Source organism: Eumetopias jubatus, unplaced genomic scaffold, assembly GCF_037043125.1.
Source record: "Eumetopias jubatus isolate StellerSeaLion01/CBP00866 unplaced genomic scaffold, mEumJub1_p1.0 scaffold_7, whole genome shotgun sequence".
Lineage (NCBI taxonomy): Eukaryota > Metazoa > Chordata > Mammalia > Carnivora > Otariidae > Eumetopias > Eumetopias jubatus.
The window spans coordinates 103773021-103792608 of NW_028274813.1; the positions used below are offsets into that span (position 1 = coordinate 103773021).

Here is a 19588-nt window from a genome sequence, read left to right on the forward strand (position 1 = left end):
TAGGGCCCGGGTGCCGCCGCTAGAGTCTTTGTTTATTAGCTTTGATATGATCAATGGTAGCTTGGGGTGTAGTGTAAAATTTGAATTGTGCATTTCAAAAATCTTAAGTTCATTTGAAGAAATAAAGGAAAAAAAGCAATGGAACAATTTAGGTGTGTGACATTTTTCATTGTGATTTGGAGCTGGGAAGATAGTTTGGAGAATGCCTGAACACTTTTGACAGGTTATTTCTTAAATGGTGAATATGTCCTTGGAGAAAAACATAGGCAACGCCACAAAGAAAAAAAGTACTCTAGGGTAAGGAATAGAAATAACTGCAGTTTCTTGGAGCTCTCAGAGGTTTGATGCTTTGCATGACTTTGTAAAGTCAAATGATCTTTTTCTGCATGAAGCCTTTAAAGATTAACTGGTTAATTGGTTTTACAGTGCAGTATTGCAGATTTCTTATGAGAGTACAGGAACTTGTACAAATTAGCTCTCACCTAAGAACTTATCTTCCACAGTGAATGTTGAGTATGGAAAAACATAAGGTGTATCAAATTGCTTTACAAATTGATTGGGGGTGCATTAGCTGTAATTGTAGCTATTGCTGTGGTGCTAAAACTGTAACTTCTAATTTTTTTCCCCAAGAGATTTGAAAATAAAAAAGACCAAAGTAAACACTAAGAAACGTGTATATCATGAGGAATGATGCTAAGGGACCCTAAGTGGACAGCAGACTTCTGGCTTTTTCTAGGTGAACTCACATCAGATTTAAAGATGGCCTCACTGGGCACAAGCATCTACAAAAGGAAAAGAGTTTATGCAAGTGGCAGATATCCTGTTGTGAGTCAGTCTTGCCTTTGTCAGTCAGGGAGTCCACTTGACTGTGGAAAAGAGTGCAGAAAATTGAGGTTTCCTCTCTTGAGGAACTTAAGGTAAAATGGAGCATAACTAAGAGACTTGTGCTGATAGCAAGAACAAACCAGTATGTCTAGCTGTAAGGATGGTGTCATTTCTCTCCCAGGAGAAGGATGGCGTCTTGATGCATCTTACGACAAAGCTTGGCTCTGACATTGCTTTACTAGGGTGGCTAGTCACGTGCTTGGATTTGTAGAACCAATAAAGCTAGTTTTACAACTTTATGTGTTTTTTTTTCTTCCGTCCATATTTTGTGAATTGAACCCATATCATCTGGGCCTCCCGTTTTAACCTCTTGGCATCCTTTCACTGATAGAATGTCTTATTGTATTGAGCTTGATCTTGTTCTTGCCTGCCTGTTTCAGTGATTAAATGATTAGTAAATTTGTGAATCCTTAACTAATCCATCATCTTGGAGTAATATGTATTGTTATTTATTCCCTAACACTCTTGAATTTCTTTTCTTTCCTTTTTTTTTGAGTAGTGGACCAAAAGGGTAGCCAGTGTGTTAAATAATGCTGTGAGCGGGTATTGAGTCTGATTACGTTCTTATTAAGGAGAAAAAAAAAATCCCTGTTTTGGCACTGGGACAATAAAGTAATGCCCTTGCCTTGTTTTCTTTAGGAGCCTGCAATTACACCACAGTGAAACAGCCTTAAGACAGCCAAGCAAATTGCAAAAGGCCAACATCCTAGGCTCTCCTAGCTAGCAATACATCCTTGGACAAGTAGTTCTTTTGCTTTTGAGCATCAGTTTCATTATATCATCTGTAAAAAAGGGTAATACTTCACGTTTATTTCACAGGTTGCTGCTAGAATGAACAAAGTAATTTTTTTGTGAAAATGTTGGGAAACTCCTGTACACTATGGAAGTAATAGGTGGTATTACAGGCCAGAACATCTTTATAAATAGGACCCCACATACTTAAATATCTAAAGCCCCTTAAATAGGGCCTAGGACAGACTGGCTTTATGCCGAATTATGCTTTGCAAGGAGATACATTACTCAACAAGATTAGGGGGTGTAAGAAGTAATTATACTTCAGCATTGACTTGAGCTTCTTATCTGTGGAAGGCGCTGTGTATTAGGTTATGTAATTGTGTATTGCAGTGGTTCTCAAACTTTTTGTTCTCAGGATCCCTTTATACTTAAAAATTATTGAGAACTCAGCCTGTGTATGGCTTGTATCTATTGATATTTGCTGTACTAGAATTAAAAATTTTAAATATATTTTATTAAATCATTTACAAATAACAGTAATCCGTTACCCGTTAATAGAGATAAGGGTTTATAGAAAACAACTGTACTTTTCAAAACAAAAATTTAAGGAGGAGAGTGGCATTATTTTACATTTCTGCAACTCTTTTGTCTAGCTTAACAGAAGACAGCTGCATTTTCATATCTGCTTCTGCATTCAGTCACTTGAGATATCACACATCATGTAGCCTCTGGAAAACTCCACTGCGTGCTTGTGAGAGAATGAGGGTAAACAATAAAAGTAACATCTTAATATTATTCATGAAAATGGTTTGACTACACATACCCCTGACAGGGTTTTGGAAACCACACTTTGAGAATCTACTAGTATACATCTATAGTAACAGTGAAGGACAACTGCTCTAATCAAAACAGCTTTAAAAAATTAGAGAAATCCTGAAGGCTAGCAACATGTATGTCTTTGTGGAGACTTACAGAGTTTTTGAAATACATTTGCTGGGAACAGGTCCAGTTCTGTTGGGGTCCAGTCATCCCGCCCTCTCAAAAAAGTTACAGTCTAATCTAGCTGGTGAGAGACAGGAAGCTAACAGGTTAGAAGATAAATCCATGTTGTGGTTTAAGGTAAATGTTGAAAATAGCAATTTCCTAATAAGGTAAAAACATTTATGTCTAATCTTTGCTAAAGGCATTCTCATTTTAAGTGAAAAATTTTTAAATAAAAACTAGGACATTCTCTCAAGATCTTTGTTATGTGCACACACCAGATGTTATTTTCAGAAGCTGGAGACTTGGGCATTTCTTATTTTTGTGGGTAAAAGGACTGAACCCGTGGTAAAATAGAGGGGAAAAAACAAATTGTTTAAAATGATGCCCTAAACACCACTGTTTTAATAACTAAAGAAAGCCAAAGGATAAGCATTTGGACGTCAGGGGTTTGGGTGAAATAGAATAGCCAGTTAAATTGGAGATATTTTAATAGTATAGGCATGAGAACTTTCCCTGATTAATTCTTCAAAGAGCTGAGAATGCCTCTTTAATTTTCCAGTAAACAGTTGCCCTCACATTATTCTACCCAGGTGAAGTAAATATAAATGAAGTAAATGTTCTGCAGTTTGGGGTGGATATTAGAGAGAACCCCACCTTTTTTTTTGACGATCCATTTAGTAAGCTGGGGTGCTGATTATTGATCCTTGCCAGTGGAAATAAATTTGTAATTCGTAGTAAAGCTTGTGATAAAGGTGGAAATTACCTTGATCTGGTGATGGGTTATTTTGTGTCATATTTCTCTCACAACCCTCCATCTAAAGAAGACTCTTGTATGTCCAGTAGATTACATTTTCTAGATAGGATCAGTCATTTGTTCATCCTTAGGTCAATGCATTTACTGCTTCTTGGTAGCACCATTTCAGGTGTTTATTAGGTGCTTAGCATGTAACAAGACACTCAGTAAATACTTGATAATGAATGAATGAACTTTCTTTCATTTAGATCATGGCTGGAATGGTCTTAAACTTCATGTTGAAAATAAACACAAAGTGAACTTCCCCCTAGAATGCTTTCACCAGTCCTTACTCCCAGTATTTTCCTCTGTAAGGTAAATTTTGGATTATGAGCAAGTGGCCTTCTGCAATGTTACCGCAATGGAATTGAATTCTTTTGACATTCTGTGTTTATAGATGGGCAGGTGGACATTTTAGTGTATACGTGGTTGGGGCAGTTAAAATCAGTGGACAGGTGATACTTTTTCACATTAATTCTGAAGGTTAACATTTGAATTTTATATACTTCTCTGAAGAACTTAAACTTTGTTGGTAATATTTGTTTTTTTGTTTGTTTTGTTTTGTTTTTAAGTCTGGCAAAGATTTATTAGGAAGCTTATTAGGTACGGTGAATAAAAAGCCATGAACAAAAGAACTGAGATCTCCAATTTCTGGCATTGCGCTTACGACACTAGTTAGAAGCTAATAAACATTAAGGCTGTCCCAGCGGGAATCATATCTAAGTCCCAATGTTATCCAACCAGGATAACTCACAAACACAGAAATGATGCCCATGCTCTCCCAGACTGCTTATTTAGGTGTTGGTAATATTTGTAAGCTTAGGTCAAATGTAATTGTTTTTCTAGTTTTTCTGGCAGTGCTACCTGCCCCCCCCCCCGGCCCCCAGAACCTTAAACCAGCCTCAGTAAAGTCTCTAAATAATTGGTAGTAGATGTGAAAGATCTAGAGTCTAGAATGTGCTCCATGTGTTTGTTTGAAGAGGCTGTAGTCTAGGCATTGCTGTTGTGAAGTTTTGACACATTGATCAGATGTTATTTTTTAAATGGTATTCTTAGTAGTATACAAAGAATATCCTTCATGTCCAAAGCAGAAGAAAGGATGGGGTTGGGAGAATGTGAACTCTTTGTTTTGGTTTCCTGTTATTAATTTATTCTCAAAATAATTCCTTCTCATCATTACTTGCTTTTACAGGATTAGCTTTTATAACATCCTATTTTTTCCTCATTTTAATTTATGCAATTTCCTTCTTTACTGGAATTTAATAGATTCATTTCTGGATTGTTGAAACTAGATTTAGAAATACGTTTTATAGTATTTGTAGCTCAGTAAGCAGAATAGTGAGTAATTTAGTTTGTAGCTCAGCGAGTAATTTAAATTCCTGTTTTAAAATTTAATTGAGTCCCTCTTCCATCAGGGAGTAATTTATATGTACATTTCCCCCTAACTTTGTTTTTCTTTCTTTTGGAGCTTTTTTCTCTTTCTTGAGCTATTTTGTATATTTTTCCTTCTTTGAAAAAAAAATATTATTTCCCTTTGATTAGTGCAGTTTCCCACCAACCTACCGATGGGTTTTGTGTTCAACCTAGGCCTCGGAAGAGAGTTGGGTAGGTAGTTTATCAGTGCTTGAAGTGGAAAATATATACAGTTTAATGTATTTTAGTGTTTCATGTTTATTCACAGCTCCTTTAGACGTGAGAGAACTGCATTCTGGGTGTTTTAATAGAGCTTTCCTGGACAGATGGCTTAGAAGGAAGTACTTAGATTCTCAGCAGGGGCTAGTACTTTTTGGGGGGTGTATTTGTCATGAAGCTTACTTGATTGACAGTTTAGAATGTTGAGACTAGCATTAATATCAGTAACAGCTTGTTCATCTTACCTAGAATTTTTTTGTGCCAAGACCTTTCAGGATGCTCTGCGATTCATAAGTCTGATTTGAGAATGTAGGTAAGGGTAGGTATCTTTTAAATTGAAAGGAGATTTACCTAAAACTTGGTCATTGCCATTGTATCCTGGAATCTTTTGGGGTTTTGAATGATCTTTGGCTTAGAAACTTGTATGTAGAGATCATTTTTTAACTGCTGTGAGTCTGCAGATGTTAGTATCTATAGTAATTCCAGATGTTTTCTCATCTATTAGTTTTACTGAGTAGGAGGGGAATGGAGAACAACATAAAGTAACTTCAAAGAAGCTTGCTAGCGTTTAATCCTGACTAATTTAATTAACTGCCCATCCTTGTAGTTTTTCCTGTTTTATGGATTGTGAAACTGAGACAAAGATTAAGAGTTGCTTAAGATGCTTGGGGGTATTAGAGATAGCCCAAAGCTTAGATTCAAATACCATTCAAACCATACTTTTAGCTTGCCTTTTAAAAAGCAGGGTCTTTATTTTGTCATCCAGTAACTTAGTGCTTAATAATGTAAAGGATTTAAAGTGTTTGGAAACATGCTTGAAATAATTCCTTTGAAGATTTTTGACATGAAATACGTTTTAAATTCCACATTTTGAAAATAATTTATTTAAAAATTCTGTGTTTAATTAGTCATTCCTCTCCCTATTTATTGATTAAAGTGCAGGCAAGTTGGAACAAGATTGGTAATACAGTTGGAAGAAAACTGCTGTTTTTGAATTTAACTTCATTATAGTTCAGATCTAATTTTTTTGTTGGCTGAAATTCATATTACTTGAGTTCAGATATAATAAACCAGCTTTCTCAATGCAGTTAGCTTTTGGTTATTTTTTAAATGTGCTTCTGTTCTTGAAGTTTCCCCTTCTCATTTTTTTATTTTGTTTCTAGGAGAGGAGAGTCTTCTTGGAGGTGTTGTGGGATGGAGGAGGGAGGGAAATCTTAAGATACGGAATTTTGCTTTTGCTTCTGGTAGCTCAAAGGTTATTTGAATCTTTGCTTTTAGACCAGTGTACTTTGTTGATTCCATTTAGTTATATTCTAAGATTTTCCAGTTGTATTTCTTATAAAAGTTAATTATAGTCTTTAGACTACAAAGCTTAAAACAGATTTCCCTCTCTTAAGTACTGACAAGTATGTATGTGTGCTGGTTACAGATGTATAAAATGCAGATGAGCTTAGAAAGGCAATTTCAGATTTTGAAAACTATTGTTGAAATTAAACTTGGACATTAAAAAATGAAGTTTATAGTTGTCTTAATGTTTGTGTGAGCTAAGTGCTTCATGATTACTGAATGCTAGGTGAGAATTGAGAATTTATTTATTTTAAACGATTTATTTATTTATTTTGAGAGAGCGCACATGCACTCGAGCAAGCTTGGAGCGGGAGGGACAGAGGGAGAGAGAGTCTTAAACAGACTTTGTGTTGCGCTGAGTGGGGACCCCCTCTCAGGGCTCCATCTCATGACCCTGAGATCAGGACCTGAGTGGAAACCAAGAGTGGGTGCTCAACTGACTGAGCCACCCAGGCGCTCTGAGAGTTTATTTTTATGATGAACAGCTCGTGTGTTTGAAAAGATATAACCAACTGGATTTTATCTGAAGACTTTGTATTCTGCTTTAGGATTAAATAGCTCTTTCAGTGGGCTATTTTCCATTTTGAGTAGACATTCAGTCCTGATATTTTTTGTTGTTGTTGTAGTTAGGTTTAAGACAGCCCTGTAGAAATCTGCTTGCCCGTTTATCCTTGACCCACCCTGAAAACTCTTAATTTTTTAGACTGTTCTTGTACTATCTCATCACCAGGAAGAGCAGGCTGGTGATTAACTGTCATATTCCTGCAGGTTTAATTTTTTTCCTTTAAATTTTTTATTGTTATGTTAATCACCATACAGTACATCATTAGTTTTTGATGTAGTGTTCCATGATTCATTGTTTGTGCATAAACCCAGTGCTCCATGCAGAGCGTGCCCTCTTTAATACCCGTCACCAGGCTTACCCATTCCCCCACCCGCCTCCCCTCTAGAACCCTCAGTTTGTTTCTCAGAGTCCATCGTCCCTCATGGTTCATCTCCCCCTCCGATCTCCCCCACTTCATTCTTCCCCTCCCCTGCAGGTTTAATTTAACTGATTGTAAGATACTACACTTACCGTTTTAGCTTCTTTAAACCTTTGTCCTTACTGACCATGCTCAGATTTTCTTTTTTAAATAGTAGATTATTGTCCATTCCTTTGTTTTGAACATTTGTTGCACAATATTGGGATGGTAATATTTTGATAAAAGTTTTTGAAGATCATACTGCTGTTTCAAGGAAACAATTTTTGCTATAGAATGTTTTCCTGGGAAAATTGATAGATAACATGTCAGAGAAATGCTCTCATATAACATTTTTTTATTAAAAAGAACTATTTATTTTTTTGTTTTTTTTTTAGATTTTATTTATTTATTTGAGAGAGAGAGAATGAGAGACAGAGACCACGAGAGGGAAGAGGGTCAGAGGGAGAAGCAGACCCCCCGCTGAGCGGGGAGCCTGATGCGGGACTCGATTCCGGGACTCCAGGATCATGACCTGAGCTGAAGGCAGTCGCCCAACCAACTGAGCCACCCAGGCGCCCCTAAAAAGAACTATTTAAAACTTAGAGTCTCTGGGACTAGTACTTAGGTTATTGATTGAGGATTTTTCATTTTAGTGCCACACAGTAAAATGTCCTTTGATTTAATCAAGATTAACTCTAGCTTCCACCTGAATTATTTTGAATGTTAATTGTGAGATGCATTAACATTGGAGAAATTGCTCTGTACCAACTAAGGACTCAAGCTTCACCTTATGTGTGTGCAGTAGCTGCCAGACCTCAACATTCATGACATGAGAATTTAATTCTGAGAACTTTATGTACTACATCAGTTTCATTTCAGTTATTTTAAGTGCTTTCTTTATGTGTAGTCTTTTTGGAGCCTCATTTTAAAACATTTTTAGGCTTTTGTGGGGTTTTTTCTTTGAACAATTAATAGATATTTTGGGGGAAATGTGGGTCAGATTTTAAATATTTGTGTCTACTGGTTGTAAAAAAAAAGATATTCCAGGTCTTGGTTTTTGTTAAATAATTAGAACAGCTATTGGAGTTTACAGGTTCCTCTTTTCTGTAATATTCGGTATCTAGCCTGTTAAGCAGAGATAAGTATGTGCGCAATTTATATTTTTTCTTTCCATTTCTTCATAAATAGTCACATTGACTTTAGGTGAATAAAGTTTCCCAGCACACCAGTAAATACAAGTGTGGTATTCTCCACCCCCACTGCTTTGTGCTTTACTTTATTGTATAACCACAAAAAACTAGGAGTAGAGTTATACAATGCAGATATTAAACCTACTGTCCCCTGAGTAAAGTCTTTGATAATGAGAGGTTCCTAAACCTCTTAATTATTTTATTTATTTATGGGAGGGAATGCTTCATTCATATATATATGAATCTTATATTGCATATACTGGTATTGTTTTGAATAATAGTTGTGTGGTATTAACATTTATGACTTGATTCGTTTCTTCTGAAGATCCCGCTACTGTTTAACCATGGATTTGTTTACTCAGGCTGTTGGCAAAAGCACAGAATAGTATCAGATCTTGCTATATTAAATAAATGGAAATAGTGGATGTTAAAATTATTCTTAAGTGATTCATGGCTTTTGTTTTCATTCTGCATAATCTGCTTCATAGGGGAAGTTATTTTTGAAGCAGTATAAACTCTTGGTAATTTTTCTGTAGTTATTTGTGTCCGGTCTTCCGGAGGCAAAAGTGACCCATTTTGACTCTGATTTGGTAATCTACTTTGGCTTTAGTAGTTTTAAGCCGCCTCCTCACTACCCTTTCCCCTCATTTGGAGTTAGGGGCACAGTTCCAGTATTTAGTTTAAGGCTGGTAGAGTAGATACAGCATAATAGCTTCATTAGGTTTTTCACCAAAGTAGGTCTGAAGAAGTCAGATTTGTGATAGAATGAATAACAATAGGGGCGCCTCGGTGACTCAGTTGGTTAAGCAACTGCCTTCGGCTTGGGCTCCCTGCTCAGCGGGGAGCATGCTTCTCCCTCTGACTCTACCTCCTTTTGTGCTCTCTCTCTCACTCTCTCTCAAATAAATGAATAAAATCTTAAAAAAAAGAATGAATAATAAATTTATTTAGTGCCTTACTGTTTTGGGGATTATGTAGTTTCACATACATTGTTTCTCTATGTTGTTTTCATTTCACGTTGAAAAGTGATTTCAGAAATTTCAAAATAGGATAAAATGCTTGAGCCAGTGAGGGGATCAGCCTTAAGGATCAGAATTTGCCTCTATGTGGGAAGTCAGCAGGACCAGATGCCCTCTCTTTTCTAGCTCTGTAGGTAACTGGATCTGTTGATATATAGATGACACTTTTTGGCCAGTTTTGAAATTACTTTCTGTAGTAAAGGACACATACCATTAGCTCTGCAAATTCAGCTTGTAGTATACAGGGAATTCAGTTTGTGCCTGGCATACCTCAAATGATAAACTGCTATTGTAAATTTTATGCCAAGTGAGAGTTTTGAAAAAAAAATTTTTAATTTTATTTGTCAGAGAGAGAGCACAAGCGGGGTGGGGGGAGGGTGGTGGAGGCAGAGTGAGTATCAGGCTTCCCACTAAGCAAGGAGATGGATGTGGGACTCAGTCACAGGGCCCTGGGATCATGACCTGAGCTGAAGGCAGCTGCTTAACCGACTGAGCCACGCAGGTGTCCCTAAAAAAATTTTGATTCCGGTATAGTTAACATACAGTTTTATACTAGTTTCAGACACACAGTACAGTCATTCAGCACATATATTTTTTTAAAAGATGAAAAAAATGGCATTGGCAATTGCATGAATTGATAGGATTTTATCATTTTACCTTTTAAAGATTAATTCATGGGGTGCCTGGGTGGCTCAGTGGGTTAAGTGTCTGCCTTCGGCTCAAGTCATAATCCCAGGGTCCTGGGACCCAGCCCTGCATCGGGCTCCCTGCTCAGCAGGAGCCTGCTTCTCCCTCTTTCTACGCCTCCCACTCGTGCGCTCTCTCTCAAATAAATAAAAATCTTAAAAAAACATAAAGATTAATTCATGTTTTCTTTTATTTATTTATTTATTTATTTATTTATTTATTTGACAGACAGAGACGGAGCGAGAGAGGGAACACAAGGAGGGCGAGTGGGAGAGGGGGAAGCAGGCTCCTCACTGAGCAGGAGCCCGATGCGGGGCTCGATCCCAGGACCCTGGGATCATGACCTGAGCCGAAGGCAGACGCTGAACGACTGAGCCACCCAGGCGCCCCTTAATTCATGTTTTCAAAAAGTAATACATAGACACAGTTAAGAGATAGTATCAAAGGTTTATTTTTTTAAGATTTTATTTATTTATTTATTTGACACAGAGAGAGAGAGAGAGAGAGAGAGAGCACAGGCAGGGGGAAAGGCAGAGGGAGAAGCAGACTCCCCACTGAGCAGGGAGCCCAGTTCGAGGCTCGATCCCAGGACTTTGGGATCATGACCTGAGTTGAAGGCAGATGCTTAACCGACTGAGCTGTCCAGGCGCCCCAGTATCATAAGGTTTAAAACAGCAGCGATTTCCTACCCCTCCACCCTGTCTTACTGTCCATAGGCAACCATGCTAAGGTCTATTTAGTTTTTTTCTCTTTCATGCAGGTAAATACCTGTATACTTTATTTTTTAAGATTTTATTTATTTGTTTGAGAGAGAGCAAGAGGGAGCAAGAGAGGGAGCGTAAGTGGGAGGGTAGGGGCAGAGGGAGAGGGAGAAGCAGATTCCCTACTGGGCAGGGATCCCAATTCGGGGCTCCGTCCCAGGACCCTGAGATCATGACCTGAGCCAAAGGCAGACGCTTAACTGACTGAGTCACCCAGGAGCCCCAGTACCTGTATATTTCTAAGTAATACACTGTTATTTCTTAATTTATCGCTTTTAGGCTTTATCTCTTGACATCTTGCTGTGGTAAATGAGGACATTAATGTGTTTGTACTATTCTCCTTTCTGTCCCTTTTTCCATTTCTCAGTATAATTAGATTACAAGTTTTGGTTAACATGGAGATTACTTTTTCTTGAATTTTATTTTTCCTTGAGTTAATAATTGCCTTTTTATTTTTTAATTTTTTTTAAAGATTTTATTGTTGAGTAATCTCTCTAGCCACCATGGGCTCAAACTCACAGCCTGGAGATCCAGAGTTGCGTGCTTTACTGACTGAGCCACTCAGGTGCCCCAGTAATTGCCTTTTTAAAAAAGTTTATCTTCTACATATTTGCTCCCAAATGTACTTACAAATCTGTCCTATGTCTATGAATATTATTTTTCAAGCACTTAAGCAGGTAATCTCTTAGTACTATTTTTTTCCCCTTGAAGACCTCCTTTCCAGAGTCTTCTTCCTCCCATTTGAACTAATTGTTCTCTAAGCCTATTGGACAGTTTTTATCCTATGATTCCCTTGATGTCCTCTTGTATTAGATCTCCCATTTCCTGGATCCCATGTCTTTCTCTTTCTTGGTTTATTAGCCTGTTTTGCTGGAGTATATCATCCAGCTCCCTTTTCATAGGAGGCAGATTTTTGACCCCATGCAAGTCTGACAATTTTATTCTAATTTTGTACTTGATTGCTTGACCTACTATAGAATATTAGAAAAGATTTTTCTCTTAGAAATATGAAATTGTTCCTTTGTTTTTAGGCTTCCAAGTGTTGCTATTGAGAAACCTGATGCTTTTCTGATTACTGTGCCTTCATATCCTTCTATTCTTTTTCTTGGAAACTTTTAGGATGTTTTTCTTATCCTTAGTGTTCTGAAATTTCAGAGTGATGTGTGTTGGCATAGGTAGTTTTCTTCTATTGTGACGGGTACTCAAGGCGTACTTATCTTCCCATACTTACATCTCTTAATTTGTTCTTTTTTCTTTTTGGAACTCGTATTAATTGAATGTTGGGTGTCCTAGATAGAAACTGCAATTTTCTTATCTTTTTATTTCTTTGCCCTTTGGTTCCAGTTCCTGAGATATTTCCTTGATTTTTTTTCTCTCCCTGCCTTCCATTGAATTTTGATATTTAATCATACTTTTAATTTTCAGGAGCTTTTTCTCATTTTTCTGATCATTGCTTCTTCATAAATCCTGTTGCTATTGTTTTGCAGTATCTTTTCCTATTACTCTGGGGTTTTAGAATTTGTTTGTTTCAGAGTTTTTCTGTGCTCCCTGCACTGTTTCTGTTTCCTGTGGATTCCTCTTTTTTTCTTTTCCTTTTTTTTTTTTTTAAGTAATCTCTACACCCAATGTGGGGCTTGAACTCAAGAGTCGCATGTTCTACCAACTGAGCCATCCAGGTGCCCCTTCCTCTTTTTCTTTTTAAAATGATTCTCTCCCAGTGCCTGGGTGGCTTAGTCGGTTAAGTGTCTGCCTTTGGCTCGGGTCATGATCCTGGAGTTCTGGTATCGAGTCCCACATTGTCCGTCTCCCTGCTCAGCGGGGAGCCTGCTTCTCCCTCTGCCCCTTACCCCGCTCATGCTCTCTCTCTCTTACTCTCTCAAATAAAATGATTCTCTCAGACTAGAGGTTTTTTCAAGGATTTGTTTTATCTTATGTGTCTTCTTATAAGAGTGAGGCACTAAAAAGCTGTCAGTGGGCTTCGCTGTGAAATGGGGGAACAAACCATCTTCTTCATTGGAGGTAACACTGAAGATGTCTGTATGATAACTTTTTTAGCTTTGTTCAGTTTTTCAGTCTTCCCTCTAGGGAGTGTACACCTGGCCACTGATGTTCTGACATCAGGGTATAGGAAGTTCCATGATTCATTTGTTCCTTATGGCCCTTGGATCCATTGTTTTCAGTCCTGTCCTTCCCCTTGCTGTCTGCTGTGCCCAGTGTCCCTGAGCCCAGGGCCACCTCCCACCTGCATGCTTCTCTGATGGCAGTTAGGTTGTAGCTTCCTTTGTACTACCAAGATTATTACTGCTCCTCTACCTTCTTCCTGGCTTCCAAAAACATGTTGAAGTCTCTTGTGTGCTTTGATTGCCTCACATGTTCTCTTTATCCTTGTGTGTATCTTTTTAATTCCTTTACTGTAATTTTCATGGATGTTAGGAGGGAGAGGAGATAAGAGAGAAGTTGGTTTGCCATGTTTTATTTGATGTCTTTTATTTTTTTGAGAGAGAGCATGCGCAGGGGTGGAGGGGTGAGTGGGGGGAGGGGCAGAGGGAGAGGGAGAGAGAGAATCCCAAGCAGGCTCCACGCCCAGCCCTGAGCCTGACTTGGGGCTTGATCCCACTAATTCCGAGATAGCTACACTGACTGAGCCATCCAGGCACCCCTTAGTGTCTATTTTTAAATGAAATATTTTAAATCATTTTTAGGGCAAGATGCTTTGTCCTATCAAAAATGGATCTTATTGGTTACATTCAAATAGTTAAATCATTAAAACTGAAATTTTGCATTACTCTAATTTGAGTAAAAGATCAAACTCAGATTTACCTTCTCTTATGGACAGAGCAAAATATTGTTGCTATTATCAGAGTCAGCAGAAAGAGTAGGTAAACCAAAGGGTTTGACTCTGTTTAGGAAGCCAAATCACAAGCCAGACTTTGGATATGTAAAAGAAATGCAGTTTTAAGGTCATTTGGACTACTATATGTAGTAGATATGTTGGATTTTTTTACTGGATTAGTTCATTATGCATCAATTTAGTGGAGTTAATGCTGGGTTCATAAAACTGGCTCTATGCTTTGATAATTTAACATTTTCCCTTGTGCTTTGGTAAAAAAAATGTCCTCAGTTGGCAATAAATAAAATTTTTTAATCTCAAAAAATTTTTATTTTGATATAATTCCATACTTAAAGAAGCATTGCTAAGAATAGTACAAAGAACTTCCATCTACTCTCCCCCCTCCAAGTTTTTGTTTAAATTCCAGTTAGTTAACAGTCAGTGTAGTATTAGTTTGAGTTGTAGAACTTAGTAATTCAGCACTTTCATACAACAACCGGTACTCATCACAAGTGCACTCCTTAATCCCCATCACTTATTTAACCCATCCCCCCACCAACCTCCCCTCTGGTCACCATCAGTTTGTTCTCTATAGTTAAGAGTCTTTACTTAGATTCACCAATTGTTAACATTTTGCCCCACTTGTGTTATCATTTATGCACCCTCAGTTTATATATTTTCTTCCCAAGTAATTTGCAGATAAAATACTCCTTTGTCCATAAATACTTGTTTGTTTTTTTCCAAGAACAAGGAATTTCTTTTCAATAAATATAGGATATTGATCAAAATCAGACATTTAATACTGATAGAGTAGTATTATCTAATGCACATTCCATATTCACATTTCTCCAGTTGTCCCAATAATGTCCTTTATATACGTCCTTTACAGCAGTTTCCCCTTTGTGTTACACCTACCTACCTCCCCCAGATCTAATCCAGGATCATGCATTTCATTTTGTTGTCATAATGGTTTAGTCTTCTTTAATCTGAAACAGTTCCTTGGCTTTTATCTTTCAGATCGTGGTATTTTTAAATTTATTTTTTAAAATTTTTTAGACTTTATTTGAGAGAGAGAGAGAGAACAGGCACACACATGAACTGGGGGAGGGGCAGAGGGAGAGGGAGGGAAGCAGACTCCCCACTGAGCCCTTCCGTGGACTCCATCCCAGGACCCTGAGATGATGACCTGAGCTGAAATCAAGAGTCCCACCCTCAACGGACTGAGCCACCCAGATACCCCCGAGATTGTGGTATTTTTTAAAGAATACAGTTCAGTTATTTTATAAAATGTACTTCATTTTGAGTTTTTCTGATGTTTCTTCATGATTTGATTCAGGTCATACATTTTTTTGGTAGGAATACTACAAAAGTAATGTGTCTTAGGGCATCATATCAAGAGGTATATGATGTTGGTTTGTCTCATTTTTAGTAATGTTAACTTTGATTATTAAGGTAATATTTGCAAGGTTATTCCACTGTAAAGTTACTATTTTTCCCTTTGCTATTAATAAATATCTTGTGGGAGGTACTTTGAGATTTTGTGTATATATCCTGTTCCTCACCAGGCTTTCACCCAGTAACTTAGCATCCATTGATGATTCTTGACTGAATCACTTATTACTAGGATGGTTGCAAGATGTTGAATTTTTTTTTAAGATTTTGAATTTTTAACTTGTATTTTTTCTAAATATATTAGTATTCTGTAAGGAAGAGCTTTCTTTCCCCTCCCTCTTACTTATTCATTTATTGTATCAGTATGGACTCATAAATTTTTATTTTATTCTGTGATATTGTTATTATTTTGAGGCCCAGATTATCGTAGATTTGGCTAGTGGGAGCAGCCTAAGCTGTAATTTTGACATGTCCATATTGTTCTTTGAGCTCTTTCAGACACAAGATACTCCAGGCTCATCTTGTACTCAGCCTACCCCAGCCTTGGAATCAGCCATTTTTCCAAGTGTCCCTTATTCCGTTTAGTGGGGAATAATGTTTGTAAATTAAGATCTCTCAGCAGATAAAAGCTAAGAAATATAAATGAATACACATCTCTATCTGTGTGAATGTGTGTGTGTGAGTTCATATTAATACTTGTAATTCCAATTCAGCACCACAGGTCTGGTCTTGCCCCTTTTCATATTTGTAATGCTCTTCTCCAGCATTGAAAATCTGGTTCCCATTATCCTCAGCATATGTACTTGTTCGCTCTGTGCCATAATCAGAGAAAGTAATTCCAGAACTGCTAACCCATACCATTGTAAAGGAAACCCCTTTTGACTAGAGTTCAATACTTGTTTATGGTTCTTTTTATCTATGTGCTGACAGTATGTAAAGTACTATGTTCAAAAGTCATTTGGGTTACTTTCCCTCCATCTTTTAATACACTTATTTTATTTATTTGACATATAGTTGGGTTCATTTGTGTTTGATTTCGATTTTGGATTTTTTCACCTCTTCCTTGCTGGTTTTTATTTTCCTTTTTGCGTGTATAAAATATTAGCATAGTTCCAAAAGCTAAAACTCTACTGAGAAGTGTTACTACCCAATCCTTTCACTCATTGCCACCCACTCTTGCAGACAGTTATTCTGATTTATTTTCCTGTGTTTCTTTTTTGTAAAAAAAAAAAAAAAGCAGATACATGAGTATTTTCTTATCTTTCTCTCACAAAAGGTAGCAAACTAGCTATACACTTTTGGACTTTGCTTCTTTCATTTATCAGTATATCCTGTATGTTACTCTATGTTTGTAGAAATTTTCCTTATTTTTTTTTAACAGCTTCATAGTACTCCATTTGTGGATGTGTCACAGTGAATTTAACCATTCTCCTATGTTTTGCTCCTATATTTAGGTTGTTTTCAATATTTTACAGTTACAAGTAATGCTGCAACTAATAGTCCTGTACAAATGTATTTTTGTATTAAGAGTATCTACAGGGAAGATTGAAAGTTTTAACTTTTTAGTTGTGTGAGCAGTAATGTGTAAGTGATTTTATGATAATACTTCAACCTATTTGCCTGCCTGTTCCTGTCTTCCCATCTGCTGTGGTCTTACAAATGTACTTAAGGCTGTTGAAGGGAAATACTTTATTGTAATTATTTTTCTGCCTGGGAAACCTTGAAATCAGAGAGCTGAAGTGGCCTTGAAAGCATTTTTAGTCAGTACATAGTAGCTAATCAGATATGTTCTGGGTCCATTTTCATTATAAGCAGTTGATTGCTCCTTATACATACTAATCAATGCTGTTTTACCATCTAAGTACTCAGACTGAACTGTTTTCTGGGACTTCTCTCTTACTTTTAATTTAATTCATGTTATGCTGCTGCCTGGCTGTTCCCTGGGGTCACAGAATTACAGTAGGATAAGAGAGTTATACATAGGCTAGAAATGGGGATACAGGCATCTGTTTTCTCTGATAGGTCTTAGAGCATTAGTCAATATTACAAACTTGAAATCTTCAGAGGAATGGTATCTTGGATTCCCAGATAATACTGCTGGCTCTCTCAGGTGGTTGAGAACTTCCAGTCTGTTGTTCCAATAAGTGGGCATTGCCGCAGAAGGGAGACCTCCTCCTACATCGGTAGATAACCATGTAAAAGATTGGCTAGCACAGCTTCCCATCAGAGGGACCATGAATGAATTATACATGTGTTGAAATAGTGATTCCCCCAGCCTAAGGGTGGCTGTAGCCTCCAAGGGGATCCCACTTAATATGGTCCTGAGAAGCCTTTTGAATTTATGTGCATGTGCCATACAGATGTTACCATTTTCTGTGCATGCCCTGACATGGAAAAAGTTGGAAAAGTAAGCTAGAGCACAGTCTGAAAATTGGCCTCTAAGGGCCAAGGACATTGCTTCTTAAAGAGAATCTGGTAGTAAGGTGGATAAGGAGGAATTAAATTTTGACCTACAGGTTCAAAAAAATAAGCTGATCACCATTTTTAATCTGGTGTGATTTGAAATCATTCCTGTTTTCTTCTTTGCTAAAACAAGAATTAGAAATTTAAAAATATTTTTGTTTACCCAAAGAAAATGAAAACTCTAATTCAAAAAAGATATATACATCCCTATGTTTCTTGCAGTGTTATTTATAATAGCCAAGATAAGGAAGGAACTCAAGTGTTGATTGATAGATGAATGGATAAAGATGTGGGAGAGGGGCGCCTTGGTGCCTCAGTCAGTTAAGCATCTGCCTTCAGCTCAGGTCATGATCTCAGGGTCCTGGGATTGAGCCCAGCATCAGGCTTCCTGCTCAGCAGGGAGTCTGCTTCTCTCTCTTTCTCGCCCCTGCCCCTCCCCACCGCTTGTTCTTTCTCTTTTCTCTCTCAAATAAATAAAATCTTTAAAAAAAGATGTGGGAGATATATATAATGTGTGTGTGTGTGTGTGTGTGTGTGTGTGTGTGTGTGTGTGTGTGTGTGTAATGGAATATTACTCAGCCATGAAAAAGAATGAGATCTTGGCATTTGCAACAACATGATGGACCTAGAGGGTATAATGCTAAGTGAAATAAGTCAGAGAAAGACAAATACCATATGATTTCACTCATATGGAATCTAAAAAACAAAGCAGAAACAGACTTATAAACAGAACAGACTGGTGGTTGCCAGAGGGGAGGGGTGGAGAGACAGGCAAAATGGGTCAAAAGGAGTGGAAGGTACAGGTTCTAGTTATGGAATGTTTAAGTCATGGGAATGAAAGGTACAGCATAGGGAATACACAGTGGTATTGTAATAGTGTTGTATGATGACAGATGGTAGCTACACTTGTGAGTATAGCATAAGGTATAGAGTTGTCAAATCACTGTTGTATACCTTAAAACTAATGTAATATTGTGTGTCAACTATAATTCAATAAAAATCAATAAATTAAAAAATATTTTTAAATGACTTGGCCTAGCAGTTTGTATCGGATATTAGAATACACAAGGTATATTTTGCTTGATTAGATTGGTGAACCAGGATTTAATCTCTGTTCTGAATACCTCTGAGTTCAGTATATTTCAGTATGATTTTGACACTTAAGTTGCCTCTGTACTTAAATATTTTATCTGAGTAGTATCTTATTAAGTTGTGTAAACCTCTTTGCACATCTCTCAGAAGGAACATCTGAAATGCTTTCTAAATATATTTATTTTACATTAGATGTATAAAGTTTAATGATTCTGACATTAAGGTGATTGTAGTAGTTAAATTAATTTTGAAATAAGCTTATTAAAATTGAGGGCGCCTGGGTGGCTCAGTTGTTAAGCATCTACCTTCAGCTTGGGTCATGATCCCAGGGTCCTGGGATCGAGCCCTACATCGGGCTCTCTGCTCAGCGGGAAGCCTGCTTCTTCCTCTCCCACTCCCCCTGCTTGTGTTCCCTCTCTCCTCTCTCTCTCTCTCTCTCTCTCTCTCTCTCTCTCTGTCAAAATAAATAAATAAATAAATAAAATTGAGTATTTTATCTGATTCATTTGACGTTTTGAATATAATTTTAGGTCAAATATAGGAGGAGTTTCTGAGAGATTTTTGCTGTTTTTTTTAATGTGACATGTATATGAGATTTTTTATGAAAAGGAATTGTCAGCTGCAGTTCCTTTTAGTGAGTGTAAACTCAGAAAAAATTCTGAGAATTAGTAGTCATGGTATATATGGACAATATGTTAACTGTTATATATAATCGCAGCCACCAGAATTAACCCCTGCCAGCCATTTTATTCTTTTTAATATATTTTTAATGAAAAGGAACTGACAGTCCTTGGTGCTTTCTGTTTGTTAGGCCCT

At 37.2% G+C, this 19588-nt stretch overlaps 1 protein-coding gene across 5 annotated transcripts in view; it reads left to right on the forward strand.

The window, feature by feature from the left end:
- Positions 1-19588, forward strand: part of USP3 (ubiquitin specific peptidase 3) — a 105176-nt gene that overhangs the window by 1307 nt on the left and 84281 nt on the right. The window lies entirely within an intron of this gene.